Source organism: Agelaius phoeniceus, chromosome 19 (genome assembly GCF_051311805.1).
Source record: "Agelaius phoeniceus isolate bAgePho1 chromosome 19, bAgePho1.hap1, whole genome shotgun sequence".
NCBI lineage: Eukaryota > Metazoa > Chordata > Aves > Passeriformes > Icteridae > Agelaius > Agelaius phoeniceus.
The window spans coordinates 6,269,520-6,286,129 of NC_135283.1; the positions used below are offsets into that span (position 1 = coordinate 6,269,520).

General features: G+C 42.1%; 2 long non-coding RNA genes across 2 annotated transcripts in view; one reads left to right on the forward strand and one right to left on the reverse strand.

Moving 5' to 3' along the window:
- LOC143695519 (uncharacterized) overlaps positions 1-6,243 on the reverse strand; it is a 35,112-nt gene extending 28,869 nt beyond the window's left edge. Inside the window, exon 1 of the long non-coding RNA XR_013184796.1 lies at positions 6,121-6,243. This is a non-coding gene — a long non-coding RNA (uncharacterized LOC143695519). The remainder of the gene's footprint in view (positions 1-6,120) is intronic.
- Positions 6,244-7,843: 1,600 nt separating this feature from the next.
- LOC143695512 (uncharacterized) lies at positions 7,844-14,764 on the forward strand. The gene is made up of 4 exons (XR_013184772.1): positions 7,844-8,089; positions 9,596-9,665; positions 13,984-14,085; positions 14,587-14,764. It is a non-coding gene; the product is annotated as an uncharacterized LOC143695512 (long non-coding RNA).
- Positions 14,765-16,610: the final 1,846 nt, after the last annotated feature.

Consider the following 16,610-nt stretch of genomic DNA (forward strand, 5'->3'; position numbering starts at 1 on the left):
GCTCTGACAAAAGCCCTTCCAGTCCCAAACTGGGGAGGAGCTGCTCTTTCTTTTACCAGAAATAGCATATTATAAAGTGTTTGGGTTTTTTCAATCTTTTTAGCAGTGTGACAGATCCACCAGTTCCAGAAAGGCAGGAGGATAATCATCTGCCAGAGCTGCTCAGGTTCCAGGTTTGAGGAATATTTAAGCATATGCTCAAATTCCCTTGTCTCTGGTTAAAGCAAAGCATGTGTTTAAATGCTTTGCTGAGTAGAGGTGGACTTAAGGACATACCTTGCTGTAGGCATGTGCTTAACTATTTTGTAAAATTAAACTGAAGATAATCAAGTGCTTTTGCTGAATCAGGCCCAAGTGCTCTGCAAACCCCCATCCTCTTAAGCAAGACTGCTTTCAGCAATATTTAATTTGAGAATAAACTCAGAAAATATCATTTAAAAATGTTAAAGAGCCAAGAGCTTTAGAGAGTGGAAATAAATAACTAAAAGGATATCTGAGGAAATAATTAAACTGCACAAACCAGGACTGGGCTTTAAAAAAAGAAACTTTGCCTTCTGTCAATTCAGCATTTGCACATAGATGAGAGATGCTTCAGCTGCAGGGACCTGAATTGTGTTGGATTTTCCCCCCAGTTCATGACACCAACGCTGATACCAAATCAGGCAGATTCAGTCTCACACATTTGCCCTTCAGCCCAGGCCCAAAGGGGGTTATTTTGGAGAGGGTGGGAGAAAACCTGCTGGCAACAGACACACTGTGGGCCAGTCTGTGTGTATGTGTCCCTGGGTGCCAAGGATTCCATCCCAGAGAGGTCCTTGATCAAACATTGCTGCTCTCAGACATAAGCACCCCATGTATAAATAACCCCACATTCCATTTCTCCCTGACCTTGGTGTCTCAGCCCTGCCAAACCAGTTCTGTGCAAATCCAAACTTAAAACAGGCACACCTCTGTCCCAGACAGGCATCCCTGGGAGTTTTGGGCTTCCATCCCAGCTTGGGGTGATGGTGATGTCCCCTACATAGGGAACCAGCCCCCCACCAATGACAACATGGCAGAGTCATCCCCAGATGACCGCAGCTCAATTGGATTTGGCGTCAGCGCCTTTGGGGTGGTTTGCCAGGAGATTTTTCATTGAAAAAGAAGGGGTTTCATGGAAAAGGTTTGATAAAGGGGTTTGCACCTTCTCAGATGTCTTAAAACAAACCAGCAAAATTTGGGTAGAAATGGAATGGTAGGTAGAAATTTAGACAGAAATTAAATGTAGCTGTGCTTTGCAAAACTTTACCTGTTTTTAAGTGCACCTTTTGAATGCAAAACTCACTGCAGATAGAATTGTTGAAGCTCATAAAACACAGAGATCCTCTCCCCCTCCCCAGACTTCCATCAAGAGGAGATTTCTTGGTTAGACCTAGACTTGCAAGTCTTAGGCCAGATTGGCCCAAGTCAGTTTAGGCTGATTTGGAGCTTGGGTACATAAACTCAGTGACATGAAACAGGAGGAAATGTGGCTGTTCCTGCCTTGGTCCCAGCCTAAAACTACTGACTGAGCCATAGAGTTTTGCACCAAACTCACCCTGAATACACACCCAGGACATCCCAAATACCAGCCCCACCCCCACCAAATACCTTCCTGAACACACACAGCCTTCTTGTCATTTATGGTTCATGCAGCATTCCTCAATGACTCAAAAATAAAATGTCATTTCTTTAGGACAGTTGCATTTTGTATTAACTCTAGTGGCCCAAATAAACCTCAGGTGTTTGCACATCTGATTTGGGCTTTTTTTCTTGCCATAAAGTGTCTATAACCAGGAGCTTTCCTCAAAGTTTGATTTTGAAATTTTATCAGCTGTGAAAAAGAATGACAAAGAATTCTTTCCTGAGTGATTTGGTATAAATATTTAAAGGGTTTAAAAAAAAAAATTAGAGTCACCACTGATAGTGCTGAAGCTCACAGTGCCCTGCTGCCCCACTGCTGGAGTGGCATAATCTGTTTTCTACAGGATTTTTTTGCACAGGTGCTTGGGGGAATGCAAATTTTTAGGATTTACTTGATGCCAGCATTCCCAGCATCAGCTATAAAATTGCCAGCAGCACAAGGCTTTGCAGAAGGCAAGTGAGAGGGAGCCCTGTGCTGCCACTTCCCAACATACTCTGCGGTCATTATCCCTTCCTGCTGGGGCTGGTTGTCTCTATGAGCAGCAGAGCAAATGCTTGAGTGCATTTTGACATTTCCCACTGCAGGAAAACCCTATTTTGAAGTCTCAGTGGTGTCTCATGGAAAAGCTTTTGAGACATGTGCTGGATGAAGGCAAACTTGCTTATTTTGGGATAATAGATCCATGCTTCAGTGGCTCTTTCTCTACAGGACATGAGCTTAAACATCAAGTCTCTGGTAAACCCACTAGCCATCAGCCCTTCAGGATCCAAATAAATAACAAATGTGTTTGGTAGCAACCTTCTGAGTACATGGAGAAGTGAAATAGCCAAAAAATGGCCTTGAGAAGTTGATGGAATTACGGGTTTGTACCTCCAGACCCAAACTGTCAGGCGCATGAGGAGCAGGTGTGTAACACAGGGCTGATCCAGGAGCAGGGATGAAGCCAGATGGGCAAGGTGGGTATCTACACATCCTTCAGGGGGACTGAAGTTAAACTCTCACACTAAAGACTGGGGGAAGAGCATATGCCAGTGTTTTCTCCCTCTCAGCTGTTCTTGAAGGCTTAAGAGCTTTGCTTTGGTTTTTAAATGCTTCTTTCAGCATTGACAATGCCCAGGGATGTTTTTCAATTTAAATAAATAAATAATATATTTTTAAAGTTAGTTCCTTCATGCAAACTTTTTAAATTTTATTTTATGCCATTTTTTAAATTTAATTTTTTCTTTTTTAATGAAACGCTCTAAGCACACCAAACTTTTCAGAGTCTGGTTGCTCACAGCCAGTTTTAAGGCTGGGCCTGTTTAAGAAACCAGAGCATTTGGATGAAGCCTGGGTTACTCCCTGTTTATTTGGAGAAGTAGGTTTCAAAACCAGGAATTTTGCAATTCTTTGTCACCATCGGTATAGGGCTGAAGCTGTGCTGTGGTTTTGCTGTACAAGAAGCACCAAATGGATCTGGGTAAACTCCAGAGGGATTTTAAACTCAAAGTCATCTTTGTGGGGCTCTGAACTTCCTTATAATTGACAAAACCTTTGATCCTGATAGCACTGAGCTGCAGCTGGATAAGGAACAGCCAGGGGGGCAGAATGGGTGTGTGCTCTGCAATGTCAAATTCGTTTTAAATAGTGACACTGCCTGTGCTATTTGGGATCTCAGAGGGAATTGCAGCTCATCCCAGAAATATTTCCATCATTGGCTCTTCCTGACCACCCTGTGAACCCATGAGATCTGGTAGTTCAGAGGGGTTTGTGCTGGTGCCAAAGCAGAGCAAACTCAGCTCTGTGATACCTTTGGTATCGGGCAGCAATATTTAGGAAAATATTGTCCCTTTTTTTCCCCTCCCTAGGTAGATAATGAAAGATCTACTAAATTGGAAGCTGTGACCATGCTTGCTGACTCAACTATTCTGGTTTTAAAACACGACCATAATATTAATAATATTACAAAAACAGACAAACAAAATAATTTAATCCAAACCACTATTCAGTGTAACCTTCACTTTAGGGATTTTGCATCATTATTAAAAAGTGCAAAATAGTGATATCCCAGGTCAGACTGTGACTGCTGGAAATAGTGTGCAACTGCATTTCAGGTATTTTAAAAATGCTTCCAAAAGTCAATATGTAGGATACTGAAACAAGCTATGAAACTTCAGATCAAAAAACTTCCTTTGTTTTCCCTTTTGTCCTTGGTACCAGCACTGTCCCAAAACCACAGCTGTCAATGTGCCATGGGCACCTCTGCATTTCATAGGAGAGGTAACCTCATCACCTGGGGACCTGCCTTGGGAATTCTCTGTTTGAAATGGAGCCCTAAAGTAGTGCAACCCCTTGGGTAAATACAGTTGTGTAAAGTATTTTATTCGTCTCAAGAGTAAGAGAAGCTGCAGCTTCCCTGGGGACTTTTCAGGGATTTCAGCTCTGGATAAGCCCTGTGGATCTGGTTGGATGGAGCAGCACTTCAGTGCCTGAGGAAAATCTGTTATTTCCCATAGGACCCCTCTAGGAGAAGCTGATCTCCTTCATACACACCTTTTCTATCACTAGAAACCATCAGAGCTGGACAAGAGATATTTGTCACTGGTTACAATGCAGATAAAACAAACAAAACAGATAAAACACCCTCCTATGCAGATAAAACAAATTCCACACTGCCCTTCCCTGTTGCAAAATCAATATGTTGCTAGAAGGCTCTCCACTTTCTCCCCATGCCCACTGCCATTTGCACACAGCAAGGGGTTAGCAAGAATAGCTAATATGGAAGAACAACAAACTTTCCCCTTCCTTTCTTCTGGAATTCATTTCCAATGAACTGGCATTTTAAATTTCTTGATAGCAAAGCCTAAAACAAGTATGTCTTCAGTATGGCCTCAGTGCAATCTAAGGGCATTGTAAATCTATCAAAACCTGTCACTTGTAATTTTCTGTGTTCACAGGAAAAAAATATTATCTAGTAAGATAAACTGAACGATTCTCTTTGAACTTTCCCTTTGTTTGAGTTAAACACTCTGGAAGCCACCACTAGTTAACCACACTGCAAAACCCGTCAGGTTTGCAAGCTTAGATTATTTTTTTTAATAAGCAAGTGTTCCTTGTGATAACTTGAATTATACTTTCTGAATGGTGGGAAAATACACAGTTGTGTCACACCCACCAAAATAAACACACTATTCAGGAAACACAATTAAAATTTAAAAACAAATCATTCTTCTTCTTTGTTTCAGTACTGGAGAACTTCATTTGGGGATTATAAATCCTTTTCAAATGTTCCTTTTTTATGATATCACTCCTATTCATGTTCCTTTTACAGTATTTTCTGAATTGTTTTCAGTGTTTGGATCTGATTAGTTGACTTGAAAAATGTATTTTCCCCCTTCTAGAGTAACATTAGATCTAAAACTCTGTTCTGATGTTATGAAGTAGGTGCTTTTGAGATTGCACTTTGTGATGCAATTAATCTTGTTTCATTTCAAGGATAATTGCTATTTCTGCTACAGTAAATCACTCATTTCCACTGACTGGCAAGTCTTGGGGGAGTTGCTGGTTTCTGCTCTCCAGTCCTGCCTGCACAGTCCAAGGCCCAGCACCACAAAACTGGCCTCACATCCCCTGAGCTGTGCAAAAGGAGACCAGAACAGTGAGTCCAACCTCTTCCAGTGCCTCTGCCTTTAGCTTGTACCCTCCAGGCAATTTGCTGCCAACAGAACTTTTTACTCCTTAAAATCTCAGGAATAATGTAAGGTACATATAATTTGATAATTGACAAGGACTGGGGCTTGAATGGGGCTGTGGGAAACAGCTGAGCATCTTCTGCAGAGCTCCCTGCACAGCAGCACCTTTGTTCAGCTTTGAATCTCTTGGATTAAACTTTGCAGCGAAATTTATTTTGATGGGGTTTTTTCCTGTCGCAACAAAAAGCCATGCTAGCTTCAGGAGAAGCCAGCCCACTACGATTGAAGGAGGAAGGAAAATAAACCAAAAACAAACAAAAAAAAAACCAAACCAAACCAAACAACCCAAAAAACCCCCCAAAAAACAAACAAACAAACAAAAAAAACCACCTCCCCCCCCCAAAAAAAAAAGCCAAAACAAAACCAAAATAAAACCAAGTGCAAATTGCAAAACATGGCAAGTTTTCCAGGATGGAATGAGCCCAGATGGATTCTCCCATTCCCTTTGCCAGAAGGAGAAGTGACTCAGAGCTTATGTGTTTCATGGTGGAGGCTCAGCATCCTGCAACTGCCCCAGGAACAAGCCAGGGACAAGAGTGAAGGCAGGTTCAAAAATCAGACACTTTTCAATTACAGGAGACCAAAGAATAGACCCCAAACATCCAAGCTGAAAGATGTGTATAGCGCTTGTTGCTTATTAGAAATGTCTGTGTTTTTCCCAGAAATTTGTCTCCTTGTTTCCTTAGTAACCCCTCTTGATAGAAGTTAAGAAAGAAGTAAATGCACCTGAGCATAGCTTAGCAGTTGGAATGTTCTCCATCCATTGCTGCATCCCTTTCCACCCCCACACAGTGTCTCTAGGAGCATCCATGTTGGCCCCACTGCGCACGGAGTACAGGCTGAATGCTGGAGGAGGAGCTGCACTTGGAGAGCAAGGAACCCACTAACCAAAAAGTCTTAGCAAAGAACAAAAATAAACCCTCACCAGTCACTTCTTGCAAATGTTGCTCCCAAGGGATGGGGGGAAAAAAATGTGTACTCCAAGATGTACACGAAGGAGCTGCCTACACTGTTGCGTGGGAAGGGGTTTAATAGGGAGCCGAGAAAGAGCCTGAGCGTAGGAGGAGAAAAGAGCAGATGTTAGCAGTGCCTTTTTGTTTTCCTGGATGGCATGGCAGGCAGGGAAGATGGAAAGAAAAGCTCCCCTTCTGCAGAAATAGAAGCTGAAGGTGGGTAAGCCTTTTTCCACTTGTCCAGGCTGGGCTCAGAGGTGGTTGCAACATCCATAAGAAGAGGATCCAGGGGCTCACTGCCAGCACCACCCACTGATCATCCTGAAGCACCATGAAAAGAAAGAGCCTTGTTGTGAGACACCAGACTTGGAAATTACTCCACTGTGCTTATGAAAGCTGGAACAGGTCCCCTTTATCCTCCCCCAGGGACTCTGGAGTTGGAGACAGTCACAGGCTGCCAGGGGCATCTCCCATCAGGAACCTGCTGACAGGTTTCTGAATACACCAAGGATTCCAGTTCCACTACAAAATTTTTTGTGACTTTCTGAAGAATCATCTCTCTCCCCAAAATAGCCCTGTGGCATGCAAGTACATGTAATGTGATGTGTAACACTCCAAGGACAGAAGGGCTGGGTAATTCACCACATCAGACATCCATGTTCCATTCCCAGACCACGGTATTGCGTTTACTATCTTAAATTTTTATACCAGGCTGTTTGATAATCTACAATGCAAAGTCCAAGTGAGTAACCATGCCTGGTGAGCTACTGGATACACACAAACCCTGCTCCTTGTGTGAGCAGAGAGGTTTCTTCTCAGAAGGACTTGCAGGTAAGATACAAAGTGCAAAATTAAGCCAGAAGAGGAACAAACAGTGTCTACAGGTGCACAGGACAGGAGATTGAGAGGACCAAATGTCTCTACTTACCATAGATACACTCTGTTACTTGGTTTGCACTGTCATAAGTTTTAAAAGCCCTGAAGTTAATCTCTGGCACTGCACTGCTCTGAAGATGCCTTCTGTTCAAAAATCTTCTTGGAAGATTTTTTATTCAAATATTTCACAGAATTTGTTCTTCTGTAACTCAGAGAAAGGCTGGGACTACATAGATCCTTCAGAAGTGCCTAGGCTCTGCATGCAGAGGCCATTTCAATGTCCAGTTGACTGCTCTGGGTGTGTTTTTATGTAGTTTTGTTCACTGGCAGAGACTGTACAGACTGTTCACCCCATCTTCCCACATCTCCCCATCTGAGCAGAGCACAGAGGCAAGGGCCCTTTAAAGCCTGCATGAATGAGGCTCTCATAAATTCCATATTTGAAAAACTCTGGCTCTATCCTTTGGTCATAAAAAGAAATTAAAACTGCATGTAACATACTGTACCCTGTAATCCTGCTGCACAAGCCTTGTGCCTGCACAAATCAGCCTCTCATGAATATTGCACTGTACCTGCAACTGCCTGACCTGGGAGTTTAAAAAGGATGAATCAAAGGGAAACAAAGCAACAGTCACAGAAAGGCTTCACAAACAGCACCTGCTTTCTGAGAGCCTTAAAGGTCACCAAAAGCAATCTGAGAAGTGCAGAGATTTCAGGGACCCAATCAAAGCTCTAAAAGGAGAAGAGAGTGGATATTTTGCCTTCTCTCTTGCCACAGTGAAGAAGGCCTTGGAATACACTGCAAATCTTCTGGCAGGAGTTTTGTGGTCATGGAGAGGAACAAGCTGTGGAACACCCAGAGTGTGGTGAGAGGCAAAGAAAAGCGATTTTATAAAACTTGGAGGGGGAGGAGGACTATTATTATTGCTGCTTTTAATGAAGGGATGAGACTATCATCGGGTTAAGAACAATTTATTGCTCAGATAAACATCAGTCTCAGAGGCTATGAGATCTATAAGAGCAAGCAGTCAGCCATAGCTCAAAGTAGTCACAAGTTCTTTGTTACAAGGCAATATATAACTTTCTAATCCAACAGATAGTTGCCAAAACATTCATTTTGTTTTCCTAATCTATCACCTTTACTTAATTTTCCTGCATTGTGGAAGCTTTTATCTAATGGGCTGCTGTCGCATGTAGACCTATATGCTTCTGTTATAACTTCTAAACTCTTCACTTAATCTATGCAATTACGTTACTATATTATAAACCCTTCCGCATCTTATCTAATACGGTTTCTTACTTACTTAAGGCATATTTTACTTACAACTATAGAAACATAAGTTTATTATTTTTCTGCTTAATGTCTGTGTATTGTATTTTTATATCAATCCAAGCTTCTTCCAAGGCTGTAAATTCAACCCTCCTGTGTCTGTGGAAGTTTCTGTTTTTCCATTTCCCACACAGAACCTGAGCTTCAACAGTGCTTTTCTACCAGAAATAAGTCACAAAAACTTAGGATTTCAAATTCTGTCTTGGTTAAATATAATGAACTCTCACTCACTCCATGTATTTTTTTTAATTCAAAAACTTAAAACAAGAAAAAGTCTATCTTGCCCAGCTCAAAAAACAGACAGCAGCAACAGCTCAGTGACCTAGAAACAACTTCCTCAGAGACCTAGAAAACACATCACAGTGCTGAGGGAGAGGTTTTTATGTCTGAAATCTTCAGTAACAGGAAAGAAAAAATTCAGCCAAGACATCCCCCTCTGTTCCCTCCACCTTTCCCAGTTTAGTTGCAGTGCAGCAGCTCATGCCTCACAGAATTTGTGCACAGGAACAGTGGCAGGAAAGGAAGTCCATCTTCTCTGAATAGATTCAGAGACCATGGGCTAAAATTGTCACTGCCTGGCCATTAACTTGCTTTGCAACCTTTGCTAAGTTAAGCACTCTGCCTCAGCTTCCCCACTTGGGAATAGTAAAGTTTTGTATTTCAAACTCCATGGTGTCCACCAAGCACCTTATGAGAAGTCACTTGAGCTTTGACCTGTAGAATTTTACGCAGGGCTTTGCACAGATTTGCTGCCTACCACCTTTCCTCCAAACTGTGGATTTTTTCTTCCACAGATGCACCCCCCTTTCAGCTCCTCAGTGCTAGTCTTGTCAGCCAGAAACACAAAATACTTCATGCTCTCTGTTCCTGTGTTTCAAAATCCTACATCTTAAGACACTTGGAAAAGGTTTGTATTGCAGCGAACAAACACCATTAAAGGGTATTGAAAGCTTCTTCCATTGCCATTAATTGAGTGAAGAGAAAATTAGTTCAGCTATAAATAGCGCAGCTTACTCACTGTTTTCTGTTCCTCTTTTGTAAGGTCAAGGCTGCAGCCAAAAGGAGTAGCAGCACATCCCAGAGGAGCATCCCTCTCTTCTGCTTGGATTTAGGTAAAACAGCAAGACAAGGAGTGCATCTCTAATCAATGATCCCAAGGCTACACAATTACATAATAATTAGAGAAATAATTAGTCTCATTTAGGTAAGAAGAGTATTAACAAGCCCACATATAGGCAAATTTACCTTCGCCTAATTAATGAGTATTTTCAAATCAACTTTAGCTAAACTGCCTTTGTTTCTGTTGGATGATGTTTCTGTATCAACTTGGCTTTATCTTTGATTATTTCTGCAGTAAGTAGAGCTTCTACATGAGAAAAGCCAATGAAACAAGCTGTGACACCAAGGTATTTTCTTTACCTTAATTAAGGGCTTTCAAACTTGCCTTTATGCAAGCCCTGCTCTTGCATTTGCCGCAGTTGACCCCGTCCCATCTACCACTTGTTAGAGGTGATAACCCGAATATCCAGGCACTCTGATAGCACTAGATCAAGATACTATAATGATCTGTAAGAATAAGCAGTTTTAGCAACTTGGGTCCCAGTGCAGATCTGGTCAGCAGATCTACTCTGCCCCTAGATGTATATAATGGGCACTGCTTTAGAAAGATGCACATTGCTTGACAGAAACAGCAGCCACACCGTGTCCCTTCACCTTTCCTGCTGGATTAGCTTTGCCATAATTTCAGAATTGTCACTGTGTGTTTCAGCCAGTAACATCTTTGGTATACAACAAATCAAATCTACACTAGATGAATATATTTCCTAGTTGCATTAATTAGAAGAGATCTCTGAAATTATACAAGAATGCTCTAAACAGAGCTGTTTGCATGAGGTTATTGCTATCCCCAGGGAATATTCCCCTGATGCTCAAGGATGCACTTAGGTATTTAGCTACTTTTGGGAGATGTTTATTTTGTGCAAGTCACAGCCTCAGTTCCAGACCATGAGCTGCACAATGATGTATTTAGATCTATCTCTAGCCACTGCATGAGACCTAAAATATTTCTTTTCTTCCTTCCTAACTTCCCAACTCTTTGCAACATCATCAATCACAGAACCCTCTTCTCCCATGCTTGCTCAGGGCTATGCAAGTGGGGACTGGAGTCTCTATCCACTGTTCAAAGCAAAAGAAGATTTTCTACAATTGTTGAGTTGTCATGGGAGGCAGTGGGAGTTAAATATCCAGCTTGAAAAATGTATTTGCACTCAGGCAGGTCTGGCAGGTCTTCAAGTGGATCCTGACCTACTCCTAGATATGTTTTCCTACCTAGTCTCACATGCAACCATATTTTCCAGGTACAATTATCTACCTGTCACACACAGTGATGTAAAACCCTGAAGAAAGTAAAGCAGGTGATTTCCTTTCCCCAGTCAAGTGTAGCAGAAAGATCAGATTTAATATGAAGCTGGGGGGTGACAAAATGACACAGAAAATGTACAAAAATAGAGCGTAGCCATGCTGGGAGGTAAGCAGGTCTGCTCATCCCCATGGAGCAACCAGCAGCTCAGACACACCATTCATCTCTGCACAGGCTCTTTATTTCCCCCTAGTCTTTGATTTGGGACTTGGTTTCACTATCATAGAAGATACATTTTTGGGAAAGTGTGAATTAGGCAGGTGAATAATTTCCTTCTGCATAGCCTTCAGCCTCCTGTGGTGGCTGCCCAGGCTCTGTACAGAGCCACTAACATTCAGCATCCACCAACTCCTTGAGCCCTCCCAAAGGAATTGGATTGTTCCAGGCTTTTATGATGGAAAAGATATTTTTCCTCAATCCCACCCTTTCAATGGCTGGGGAGCTGCTAGGTGTTGTATACACAGTCCTGCAGTTACTTATTTTAATCTTGGTACTCTCTTTGAGCATTGCTGGACTCCTACAAAATCAGCACCTAAATGGAAATAAATCCACAATGCTGCAACTCCCTGCATTCAGAAGAATTCAGTGTAGCCCCCCATGTCCTAAATGCCATTGGATGTTTCACAATGTTTGCATCTAAATTAGGTATTTCCATCCACATTTTTTTCCTCTTAGTCCTGCCTAAATTCAGAGCAACTTCCAAGGAGAAATTCTTCTTGGACCACTCACTAGGGCTTGAACCCTACATCCAAAGCACTTAGACTGAAGATCAGCTGCAGAAAACCGCAGTTTCATAGTTTCACAGTTGAAAACAAACTCCTGCTTTTACTCTCCCATGTAATTTTGAGTTCAGGATTCCAAGTGCCTTTCTGCACTCAGGTCTGTGCAGACCCATTTGGCATGAATGCCTTGAAGGTTATGGGTAAGACCTCAAACCTGGAAGTGGTTTTCCACAAAGCTAAGAACGGAAAATTCCTGAAGGTCTTCATGATAAGTTGATAATAAATAATGTAGAATTGTTTAATTTAAACACAAACAACAATTCATAGCATCACTTATTCATCCATAAACCAACAATTCATCCATTATCACAACAATTCATCCATTGCATCACTTGTGATAAAGACATTGTGAAAGTTATCAGATGAAAGTCTGCATGCTAAATCTTTTTAATATTGAAGAGAAATGTTACAATTTACTGTCCATTATGAAACCTGGGCTTCCTAGAAGGAAGGGTAGAAGGGTACCTTGCCTTGCTGCTTCTTCATGTTCCCCATGTCTGCCTCTGCCTTTCAAATGAGTGTGATGAATCACAGTCTAATAGCAGTGTTTTAAAGAACTACTTCTTTCCTAGGAAGTCAGATGAATCCCACTTACAAGTGAACTCTGTGAATGTGTCAAATATTTAGAGAATAAATCCCAAACCCAGGAATGATCTGCTTCCTTTATCTGCAGACCCTGGGTGTAATGCAGATACTAGCATGCCCAGCATCTCTTGCAGGCCCATGGTGTGAGTTCATGAGAGGAATTAGAAAAATTTACATAGAATCAAAAGTAGATTCAGAAAACCCCACTGACAGCTAATTCTGGCCAGCTAAAAATTCAGTATATCATCTAAATTAGTCACCTAGACTGTGACCGTGTTCACAGGGGTTCTTGGATGAGGGAAGAGACGAGAATGTTGACTCCATGTTCAGAAGGCTTGATTTATTATTTTATGATATATATATATATATATATTACATTATAACTATACTAAAAAGAAAAAGAAGGGAAAGGTTTTCTCAGAAGCTAGCTAAGCTAAGAATAGAAAAGAAAAGAATGATAACAAAGGCAGCTCTCTCGGACTCTGTCCGAGATAGCTCGGTCTTTGATTGGCCATTAATTATAAACATCCAAGATGGGCCAATCACAGGTGGACCTGTTGCATTCCACAGCAGCAGATAACCATTGTTTACATGCTGTCTCTGAGGCCTCTTAGCTTCTCAGAAGGAAAAATCCGAAAGAAAGGATTTTTAGTGAAAAGATGTCTGCGACACTAGACCTTTGCTTTTGGAAGTTAGCTTTCCTCACAAGGTGCCTTTGAACCACCCCCTCCATCTGAAGTGTAGTACCACCAACCGAAGAGCTGGTTTCAAACCTCTTTAAGACCCATATGAAAAGTCTATGCCCTGCAGCAAATTGGCAATCAGCACTTATAAAATAAACTCAGCTCCAGTATGATTGTTTGCATAGTGTATCGTGACTAAAATTAGCCTCGACTCCATTGCAGGAGGATATCTGAGTTGCCACCGCAGTTTCAGCTTTATTGGCTTTCAGAGAAATTCGTAGCATCCAAGGAACACAGACATGTCTTCTGTGCAGCTCTGCTCCTCTAAGCTGCCACTGCTCTCCCAAACCGCATCTCACAGATGTCCTACAGCACCAGCAAAAGCTTTGTTCTTCCTCACATGGGAAACCAGAATGTGCTGAAATGTTTGAAAGTCTTTTTTTCAGTATGAAAATGTTTGGGAGATAAATTAGTAAGGAGAAAACGCACTGCAGGTCTATCATGGGCGTAGGAAGGGTAAAACCTCCTTGAGAGTTAATTACCACATGAGACAGAGGTTTCTCAAAGCAGAGGTGGGCTGGAAGGTGCTCTGCAGGAGACATACACCCTGTAAAGCTGGGTTAGAACTGGTAGTTTAACCTTCATAGCTGCTGGATGAAGGTGAGATCCCCAACTTGATTCTCAGCCATCACCCCACAATATCATTGTGTATCAGAGCTTGCGTTCCTCTGTCATAATTTAATACTGTGATTTGGCCAACCAGAGAGCTCACATGCTCCCTTGGTCTCATTTTATTCTGCAGATGAACAGATGTCCATAGGAGGCCATACTAGTCTACCATGTTAAACCTGAATGATTCAAAAAGTCAGTCATCAGCTAAGTGATAAGCTATTGTGGCTTCTTGGGGTTAGTTTTTTGTTTATTTTTCAGCTTGAGATGTGGCTATAGCTTCTCTCCCCAGGATGCATAAATAATTCATGCAGTTATGAAGTGGAATCACTCAGGACCTGTGTGAAGAGTGCTGCTGGCTCAGATCCCCCTATCACCTACTGAACAAACCCAGGTCAGCTCCCTTCCTTCATCCATCCTCCACCTGGGGTCAGGCCGTGGGTCCTCAGGCCACATTTGACAGAGTTTTGGTTCCTCTATCCCTGCAAGGTCCCAGATACCTTTGAATCCAAGATCACAGCTACCAGAGGCTTGTAGCTTAACATTTGTAGTAAATTCATACAAAAAAAAAATTTGCTGTAGCAACAATCCAGTTAAGTACTTGTTTTTATATTTTTTATGAATGCAGGCCAGCAACTAATTTCATTTGCTGCTGAGGTGTAGAATTGAAAGGTAATGATTCACCCTTAAAAAATACATTTAAAATTATTTAGTAACTACTCTGACTATAGTAGATATCTTATGGAGGCAGCCCAGAGTAAAAGCTCAGTGATGTACAGTCCTGGCTGGATGCAATTAGGAAGAGAGCAGCCCCATGACATGAAATCTGATGGTATGTTGAACTTCTGACCTATAGGAGAAATCTGATCATCAGCATCCACCTTCTTCATTTCAGCTCTGTTCAGGAAAACAAAAGTCTTCAGTCGGCATTCAATTTTCTCCACCCTTCACCACTGGAATTCTTATACGAGCTGAATTAAATATGCCAGACTTTGAGGTAAATGTCCTGAGTGGCTCAGTGATATCCATGGTGCCTTTCTGTTTCTTTAGCCATTGTCATTAAGCCTTGTTCTGTTCTGATGAGGCCCTACAGGAAAGTGAAGTGCTCCTGTGTCCAGCTTCACTGTGCTTTAAGCAGAATAAAATACTTGTTATAATACTACTGGATTATTTTATGTCTGAACTGGAGACAATCACTGGGTTTTGCCTACTTTAGCCGCATTCTCTGCTCTGAGGTTACTAAGTATTAACCCTGAAGTCCTTATTCAGGATTCCCAACATCCAAGGCAAATTTTGAGGCAGACATAGACTACACAGAACTTAATGACCATCCAGAGGTGGTGAGTTGGGGTGGAAGCACCCAATAACCTGTGGTGTGTCACCACCATTGGGTGACACATCTACAGTGTGATGTAGAGATAATTAGGCCTTAAAAGACATGGCACCATGGCTGGATGGAGGCCAGCTCAACAGTCCTTATCTCAGCTCCTGCTCAGCTTCAGGCACATTACTCTTTGCTCATCCACAGCTGAACTCCCTGGGACCCGGGCATGCGTAAGAGGACAAGAGCTCTACCCACCCCTGCTCTGATAAGCTAAAAACAGAATGAAGGTCTAAGTCAACTACACTTAAGCATGTGATAAAATTCTTTGCTAAACTGGGGCCTAAGTCAGTGTGTTCTTAGGGTGGAACTCAAATAGCTGCTCTTGGAGGAGAAAGAACAGGCACACAAATGGAGCAAAGGTTCTCCTGGAGTGATGGGCTGGGGTGAGCGGCAAGAGCCAGAGCAAATGGGGAAACAGCCTGATGCAAATGGAGGAAGGATTGTTGTGACTGGCTGTGTGGCTATGGCTTGGAAGGAGGAATTTCCTCGTGGGAATGTTGCCAGGAGGGTGAGGAAATTGCTTGCTTTTCTAAGCTGAAGCAACTAAAGAAGAAGGGGTGAGAGCAAAGGTTATGTGCTGTGGGCAGTGTCACTGAGACACAGCAGGAGTGATGATTTGGGTTGTGGAATCCAAAATAGCACACTGGCTTCAGACCTCAAAAACTCTGAAAGAGTAAAGTTATAGAGATCTTCATCCCAGATTAATATCTGTGGTAACTGTCGGGGGATAGAATATAAGAAAATAAAGATAGTGTAGAAAGTAATCTTACCCCTAAGGAGTTGCAGCTGTGCCAATTATCAAAGATTAGGAACAGGCCTGAATTTAACAGGCCACAGCTGTAAACAATGAGAAGAAGAGTGCTATAAAAGAATGGGTTGGGTGGTTGAGAAGGGAATTGGAGTTTGTTGGCTACTTTGTGAAGAAGAAAGAGTTAGTGCTTAGAGGAGCTGCTTATGAGAAAACACCAAGAAGGTATGAAACTCTTGCAATAAGAAGACAACAATATGGAACCCCTGCAATAAGATGGCAACAGGTGACCATTTGGGAGGTCTAGGACAATGGTTTATGTAGTTAAGGATAAAAATAACCCAAATTAAGATACCAGCCCCAGATTTCATGCAAAGTTTTGGAGACCAACTGTTAGCTGAGTCCCTGGAGCACCTCAATGCGCCAAGCTGCTACTGCTGGACTGCCTGTACTCTCTGTTTGTACTTTCTTTGGGGATTTTGGGCCACCTAACAGTTCCTTGTTCTAAAATATACTGAAACTTCTTCATTGTGTAATAGGGGAGAGCTTCTGTCCTTCCAAAAGAATTTGTGCAAAAGGCATGGAAGGACTAGAAAGAAATGGTTCAGGTTTTTGTCTCTTTTGGAAAAAAGGTAAACTGCAATATGGGTGGAGGGGACCATAACTTCCCAGGAAAACACTTCAATGCATCAGGAACTACACGCTGAAATTGTTAGAGCTATGTGTGCAAGAACACAGCTTCTCCACTCACGAAGACACTTCAGCTACAGCCAAAAAATCTGTGAAA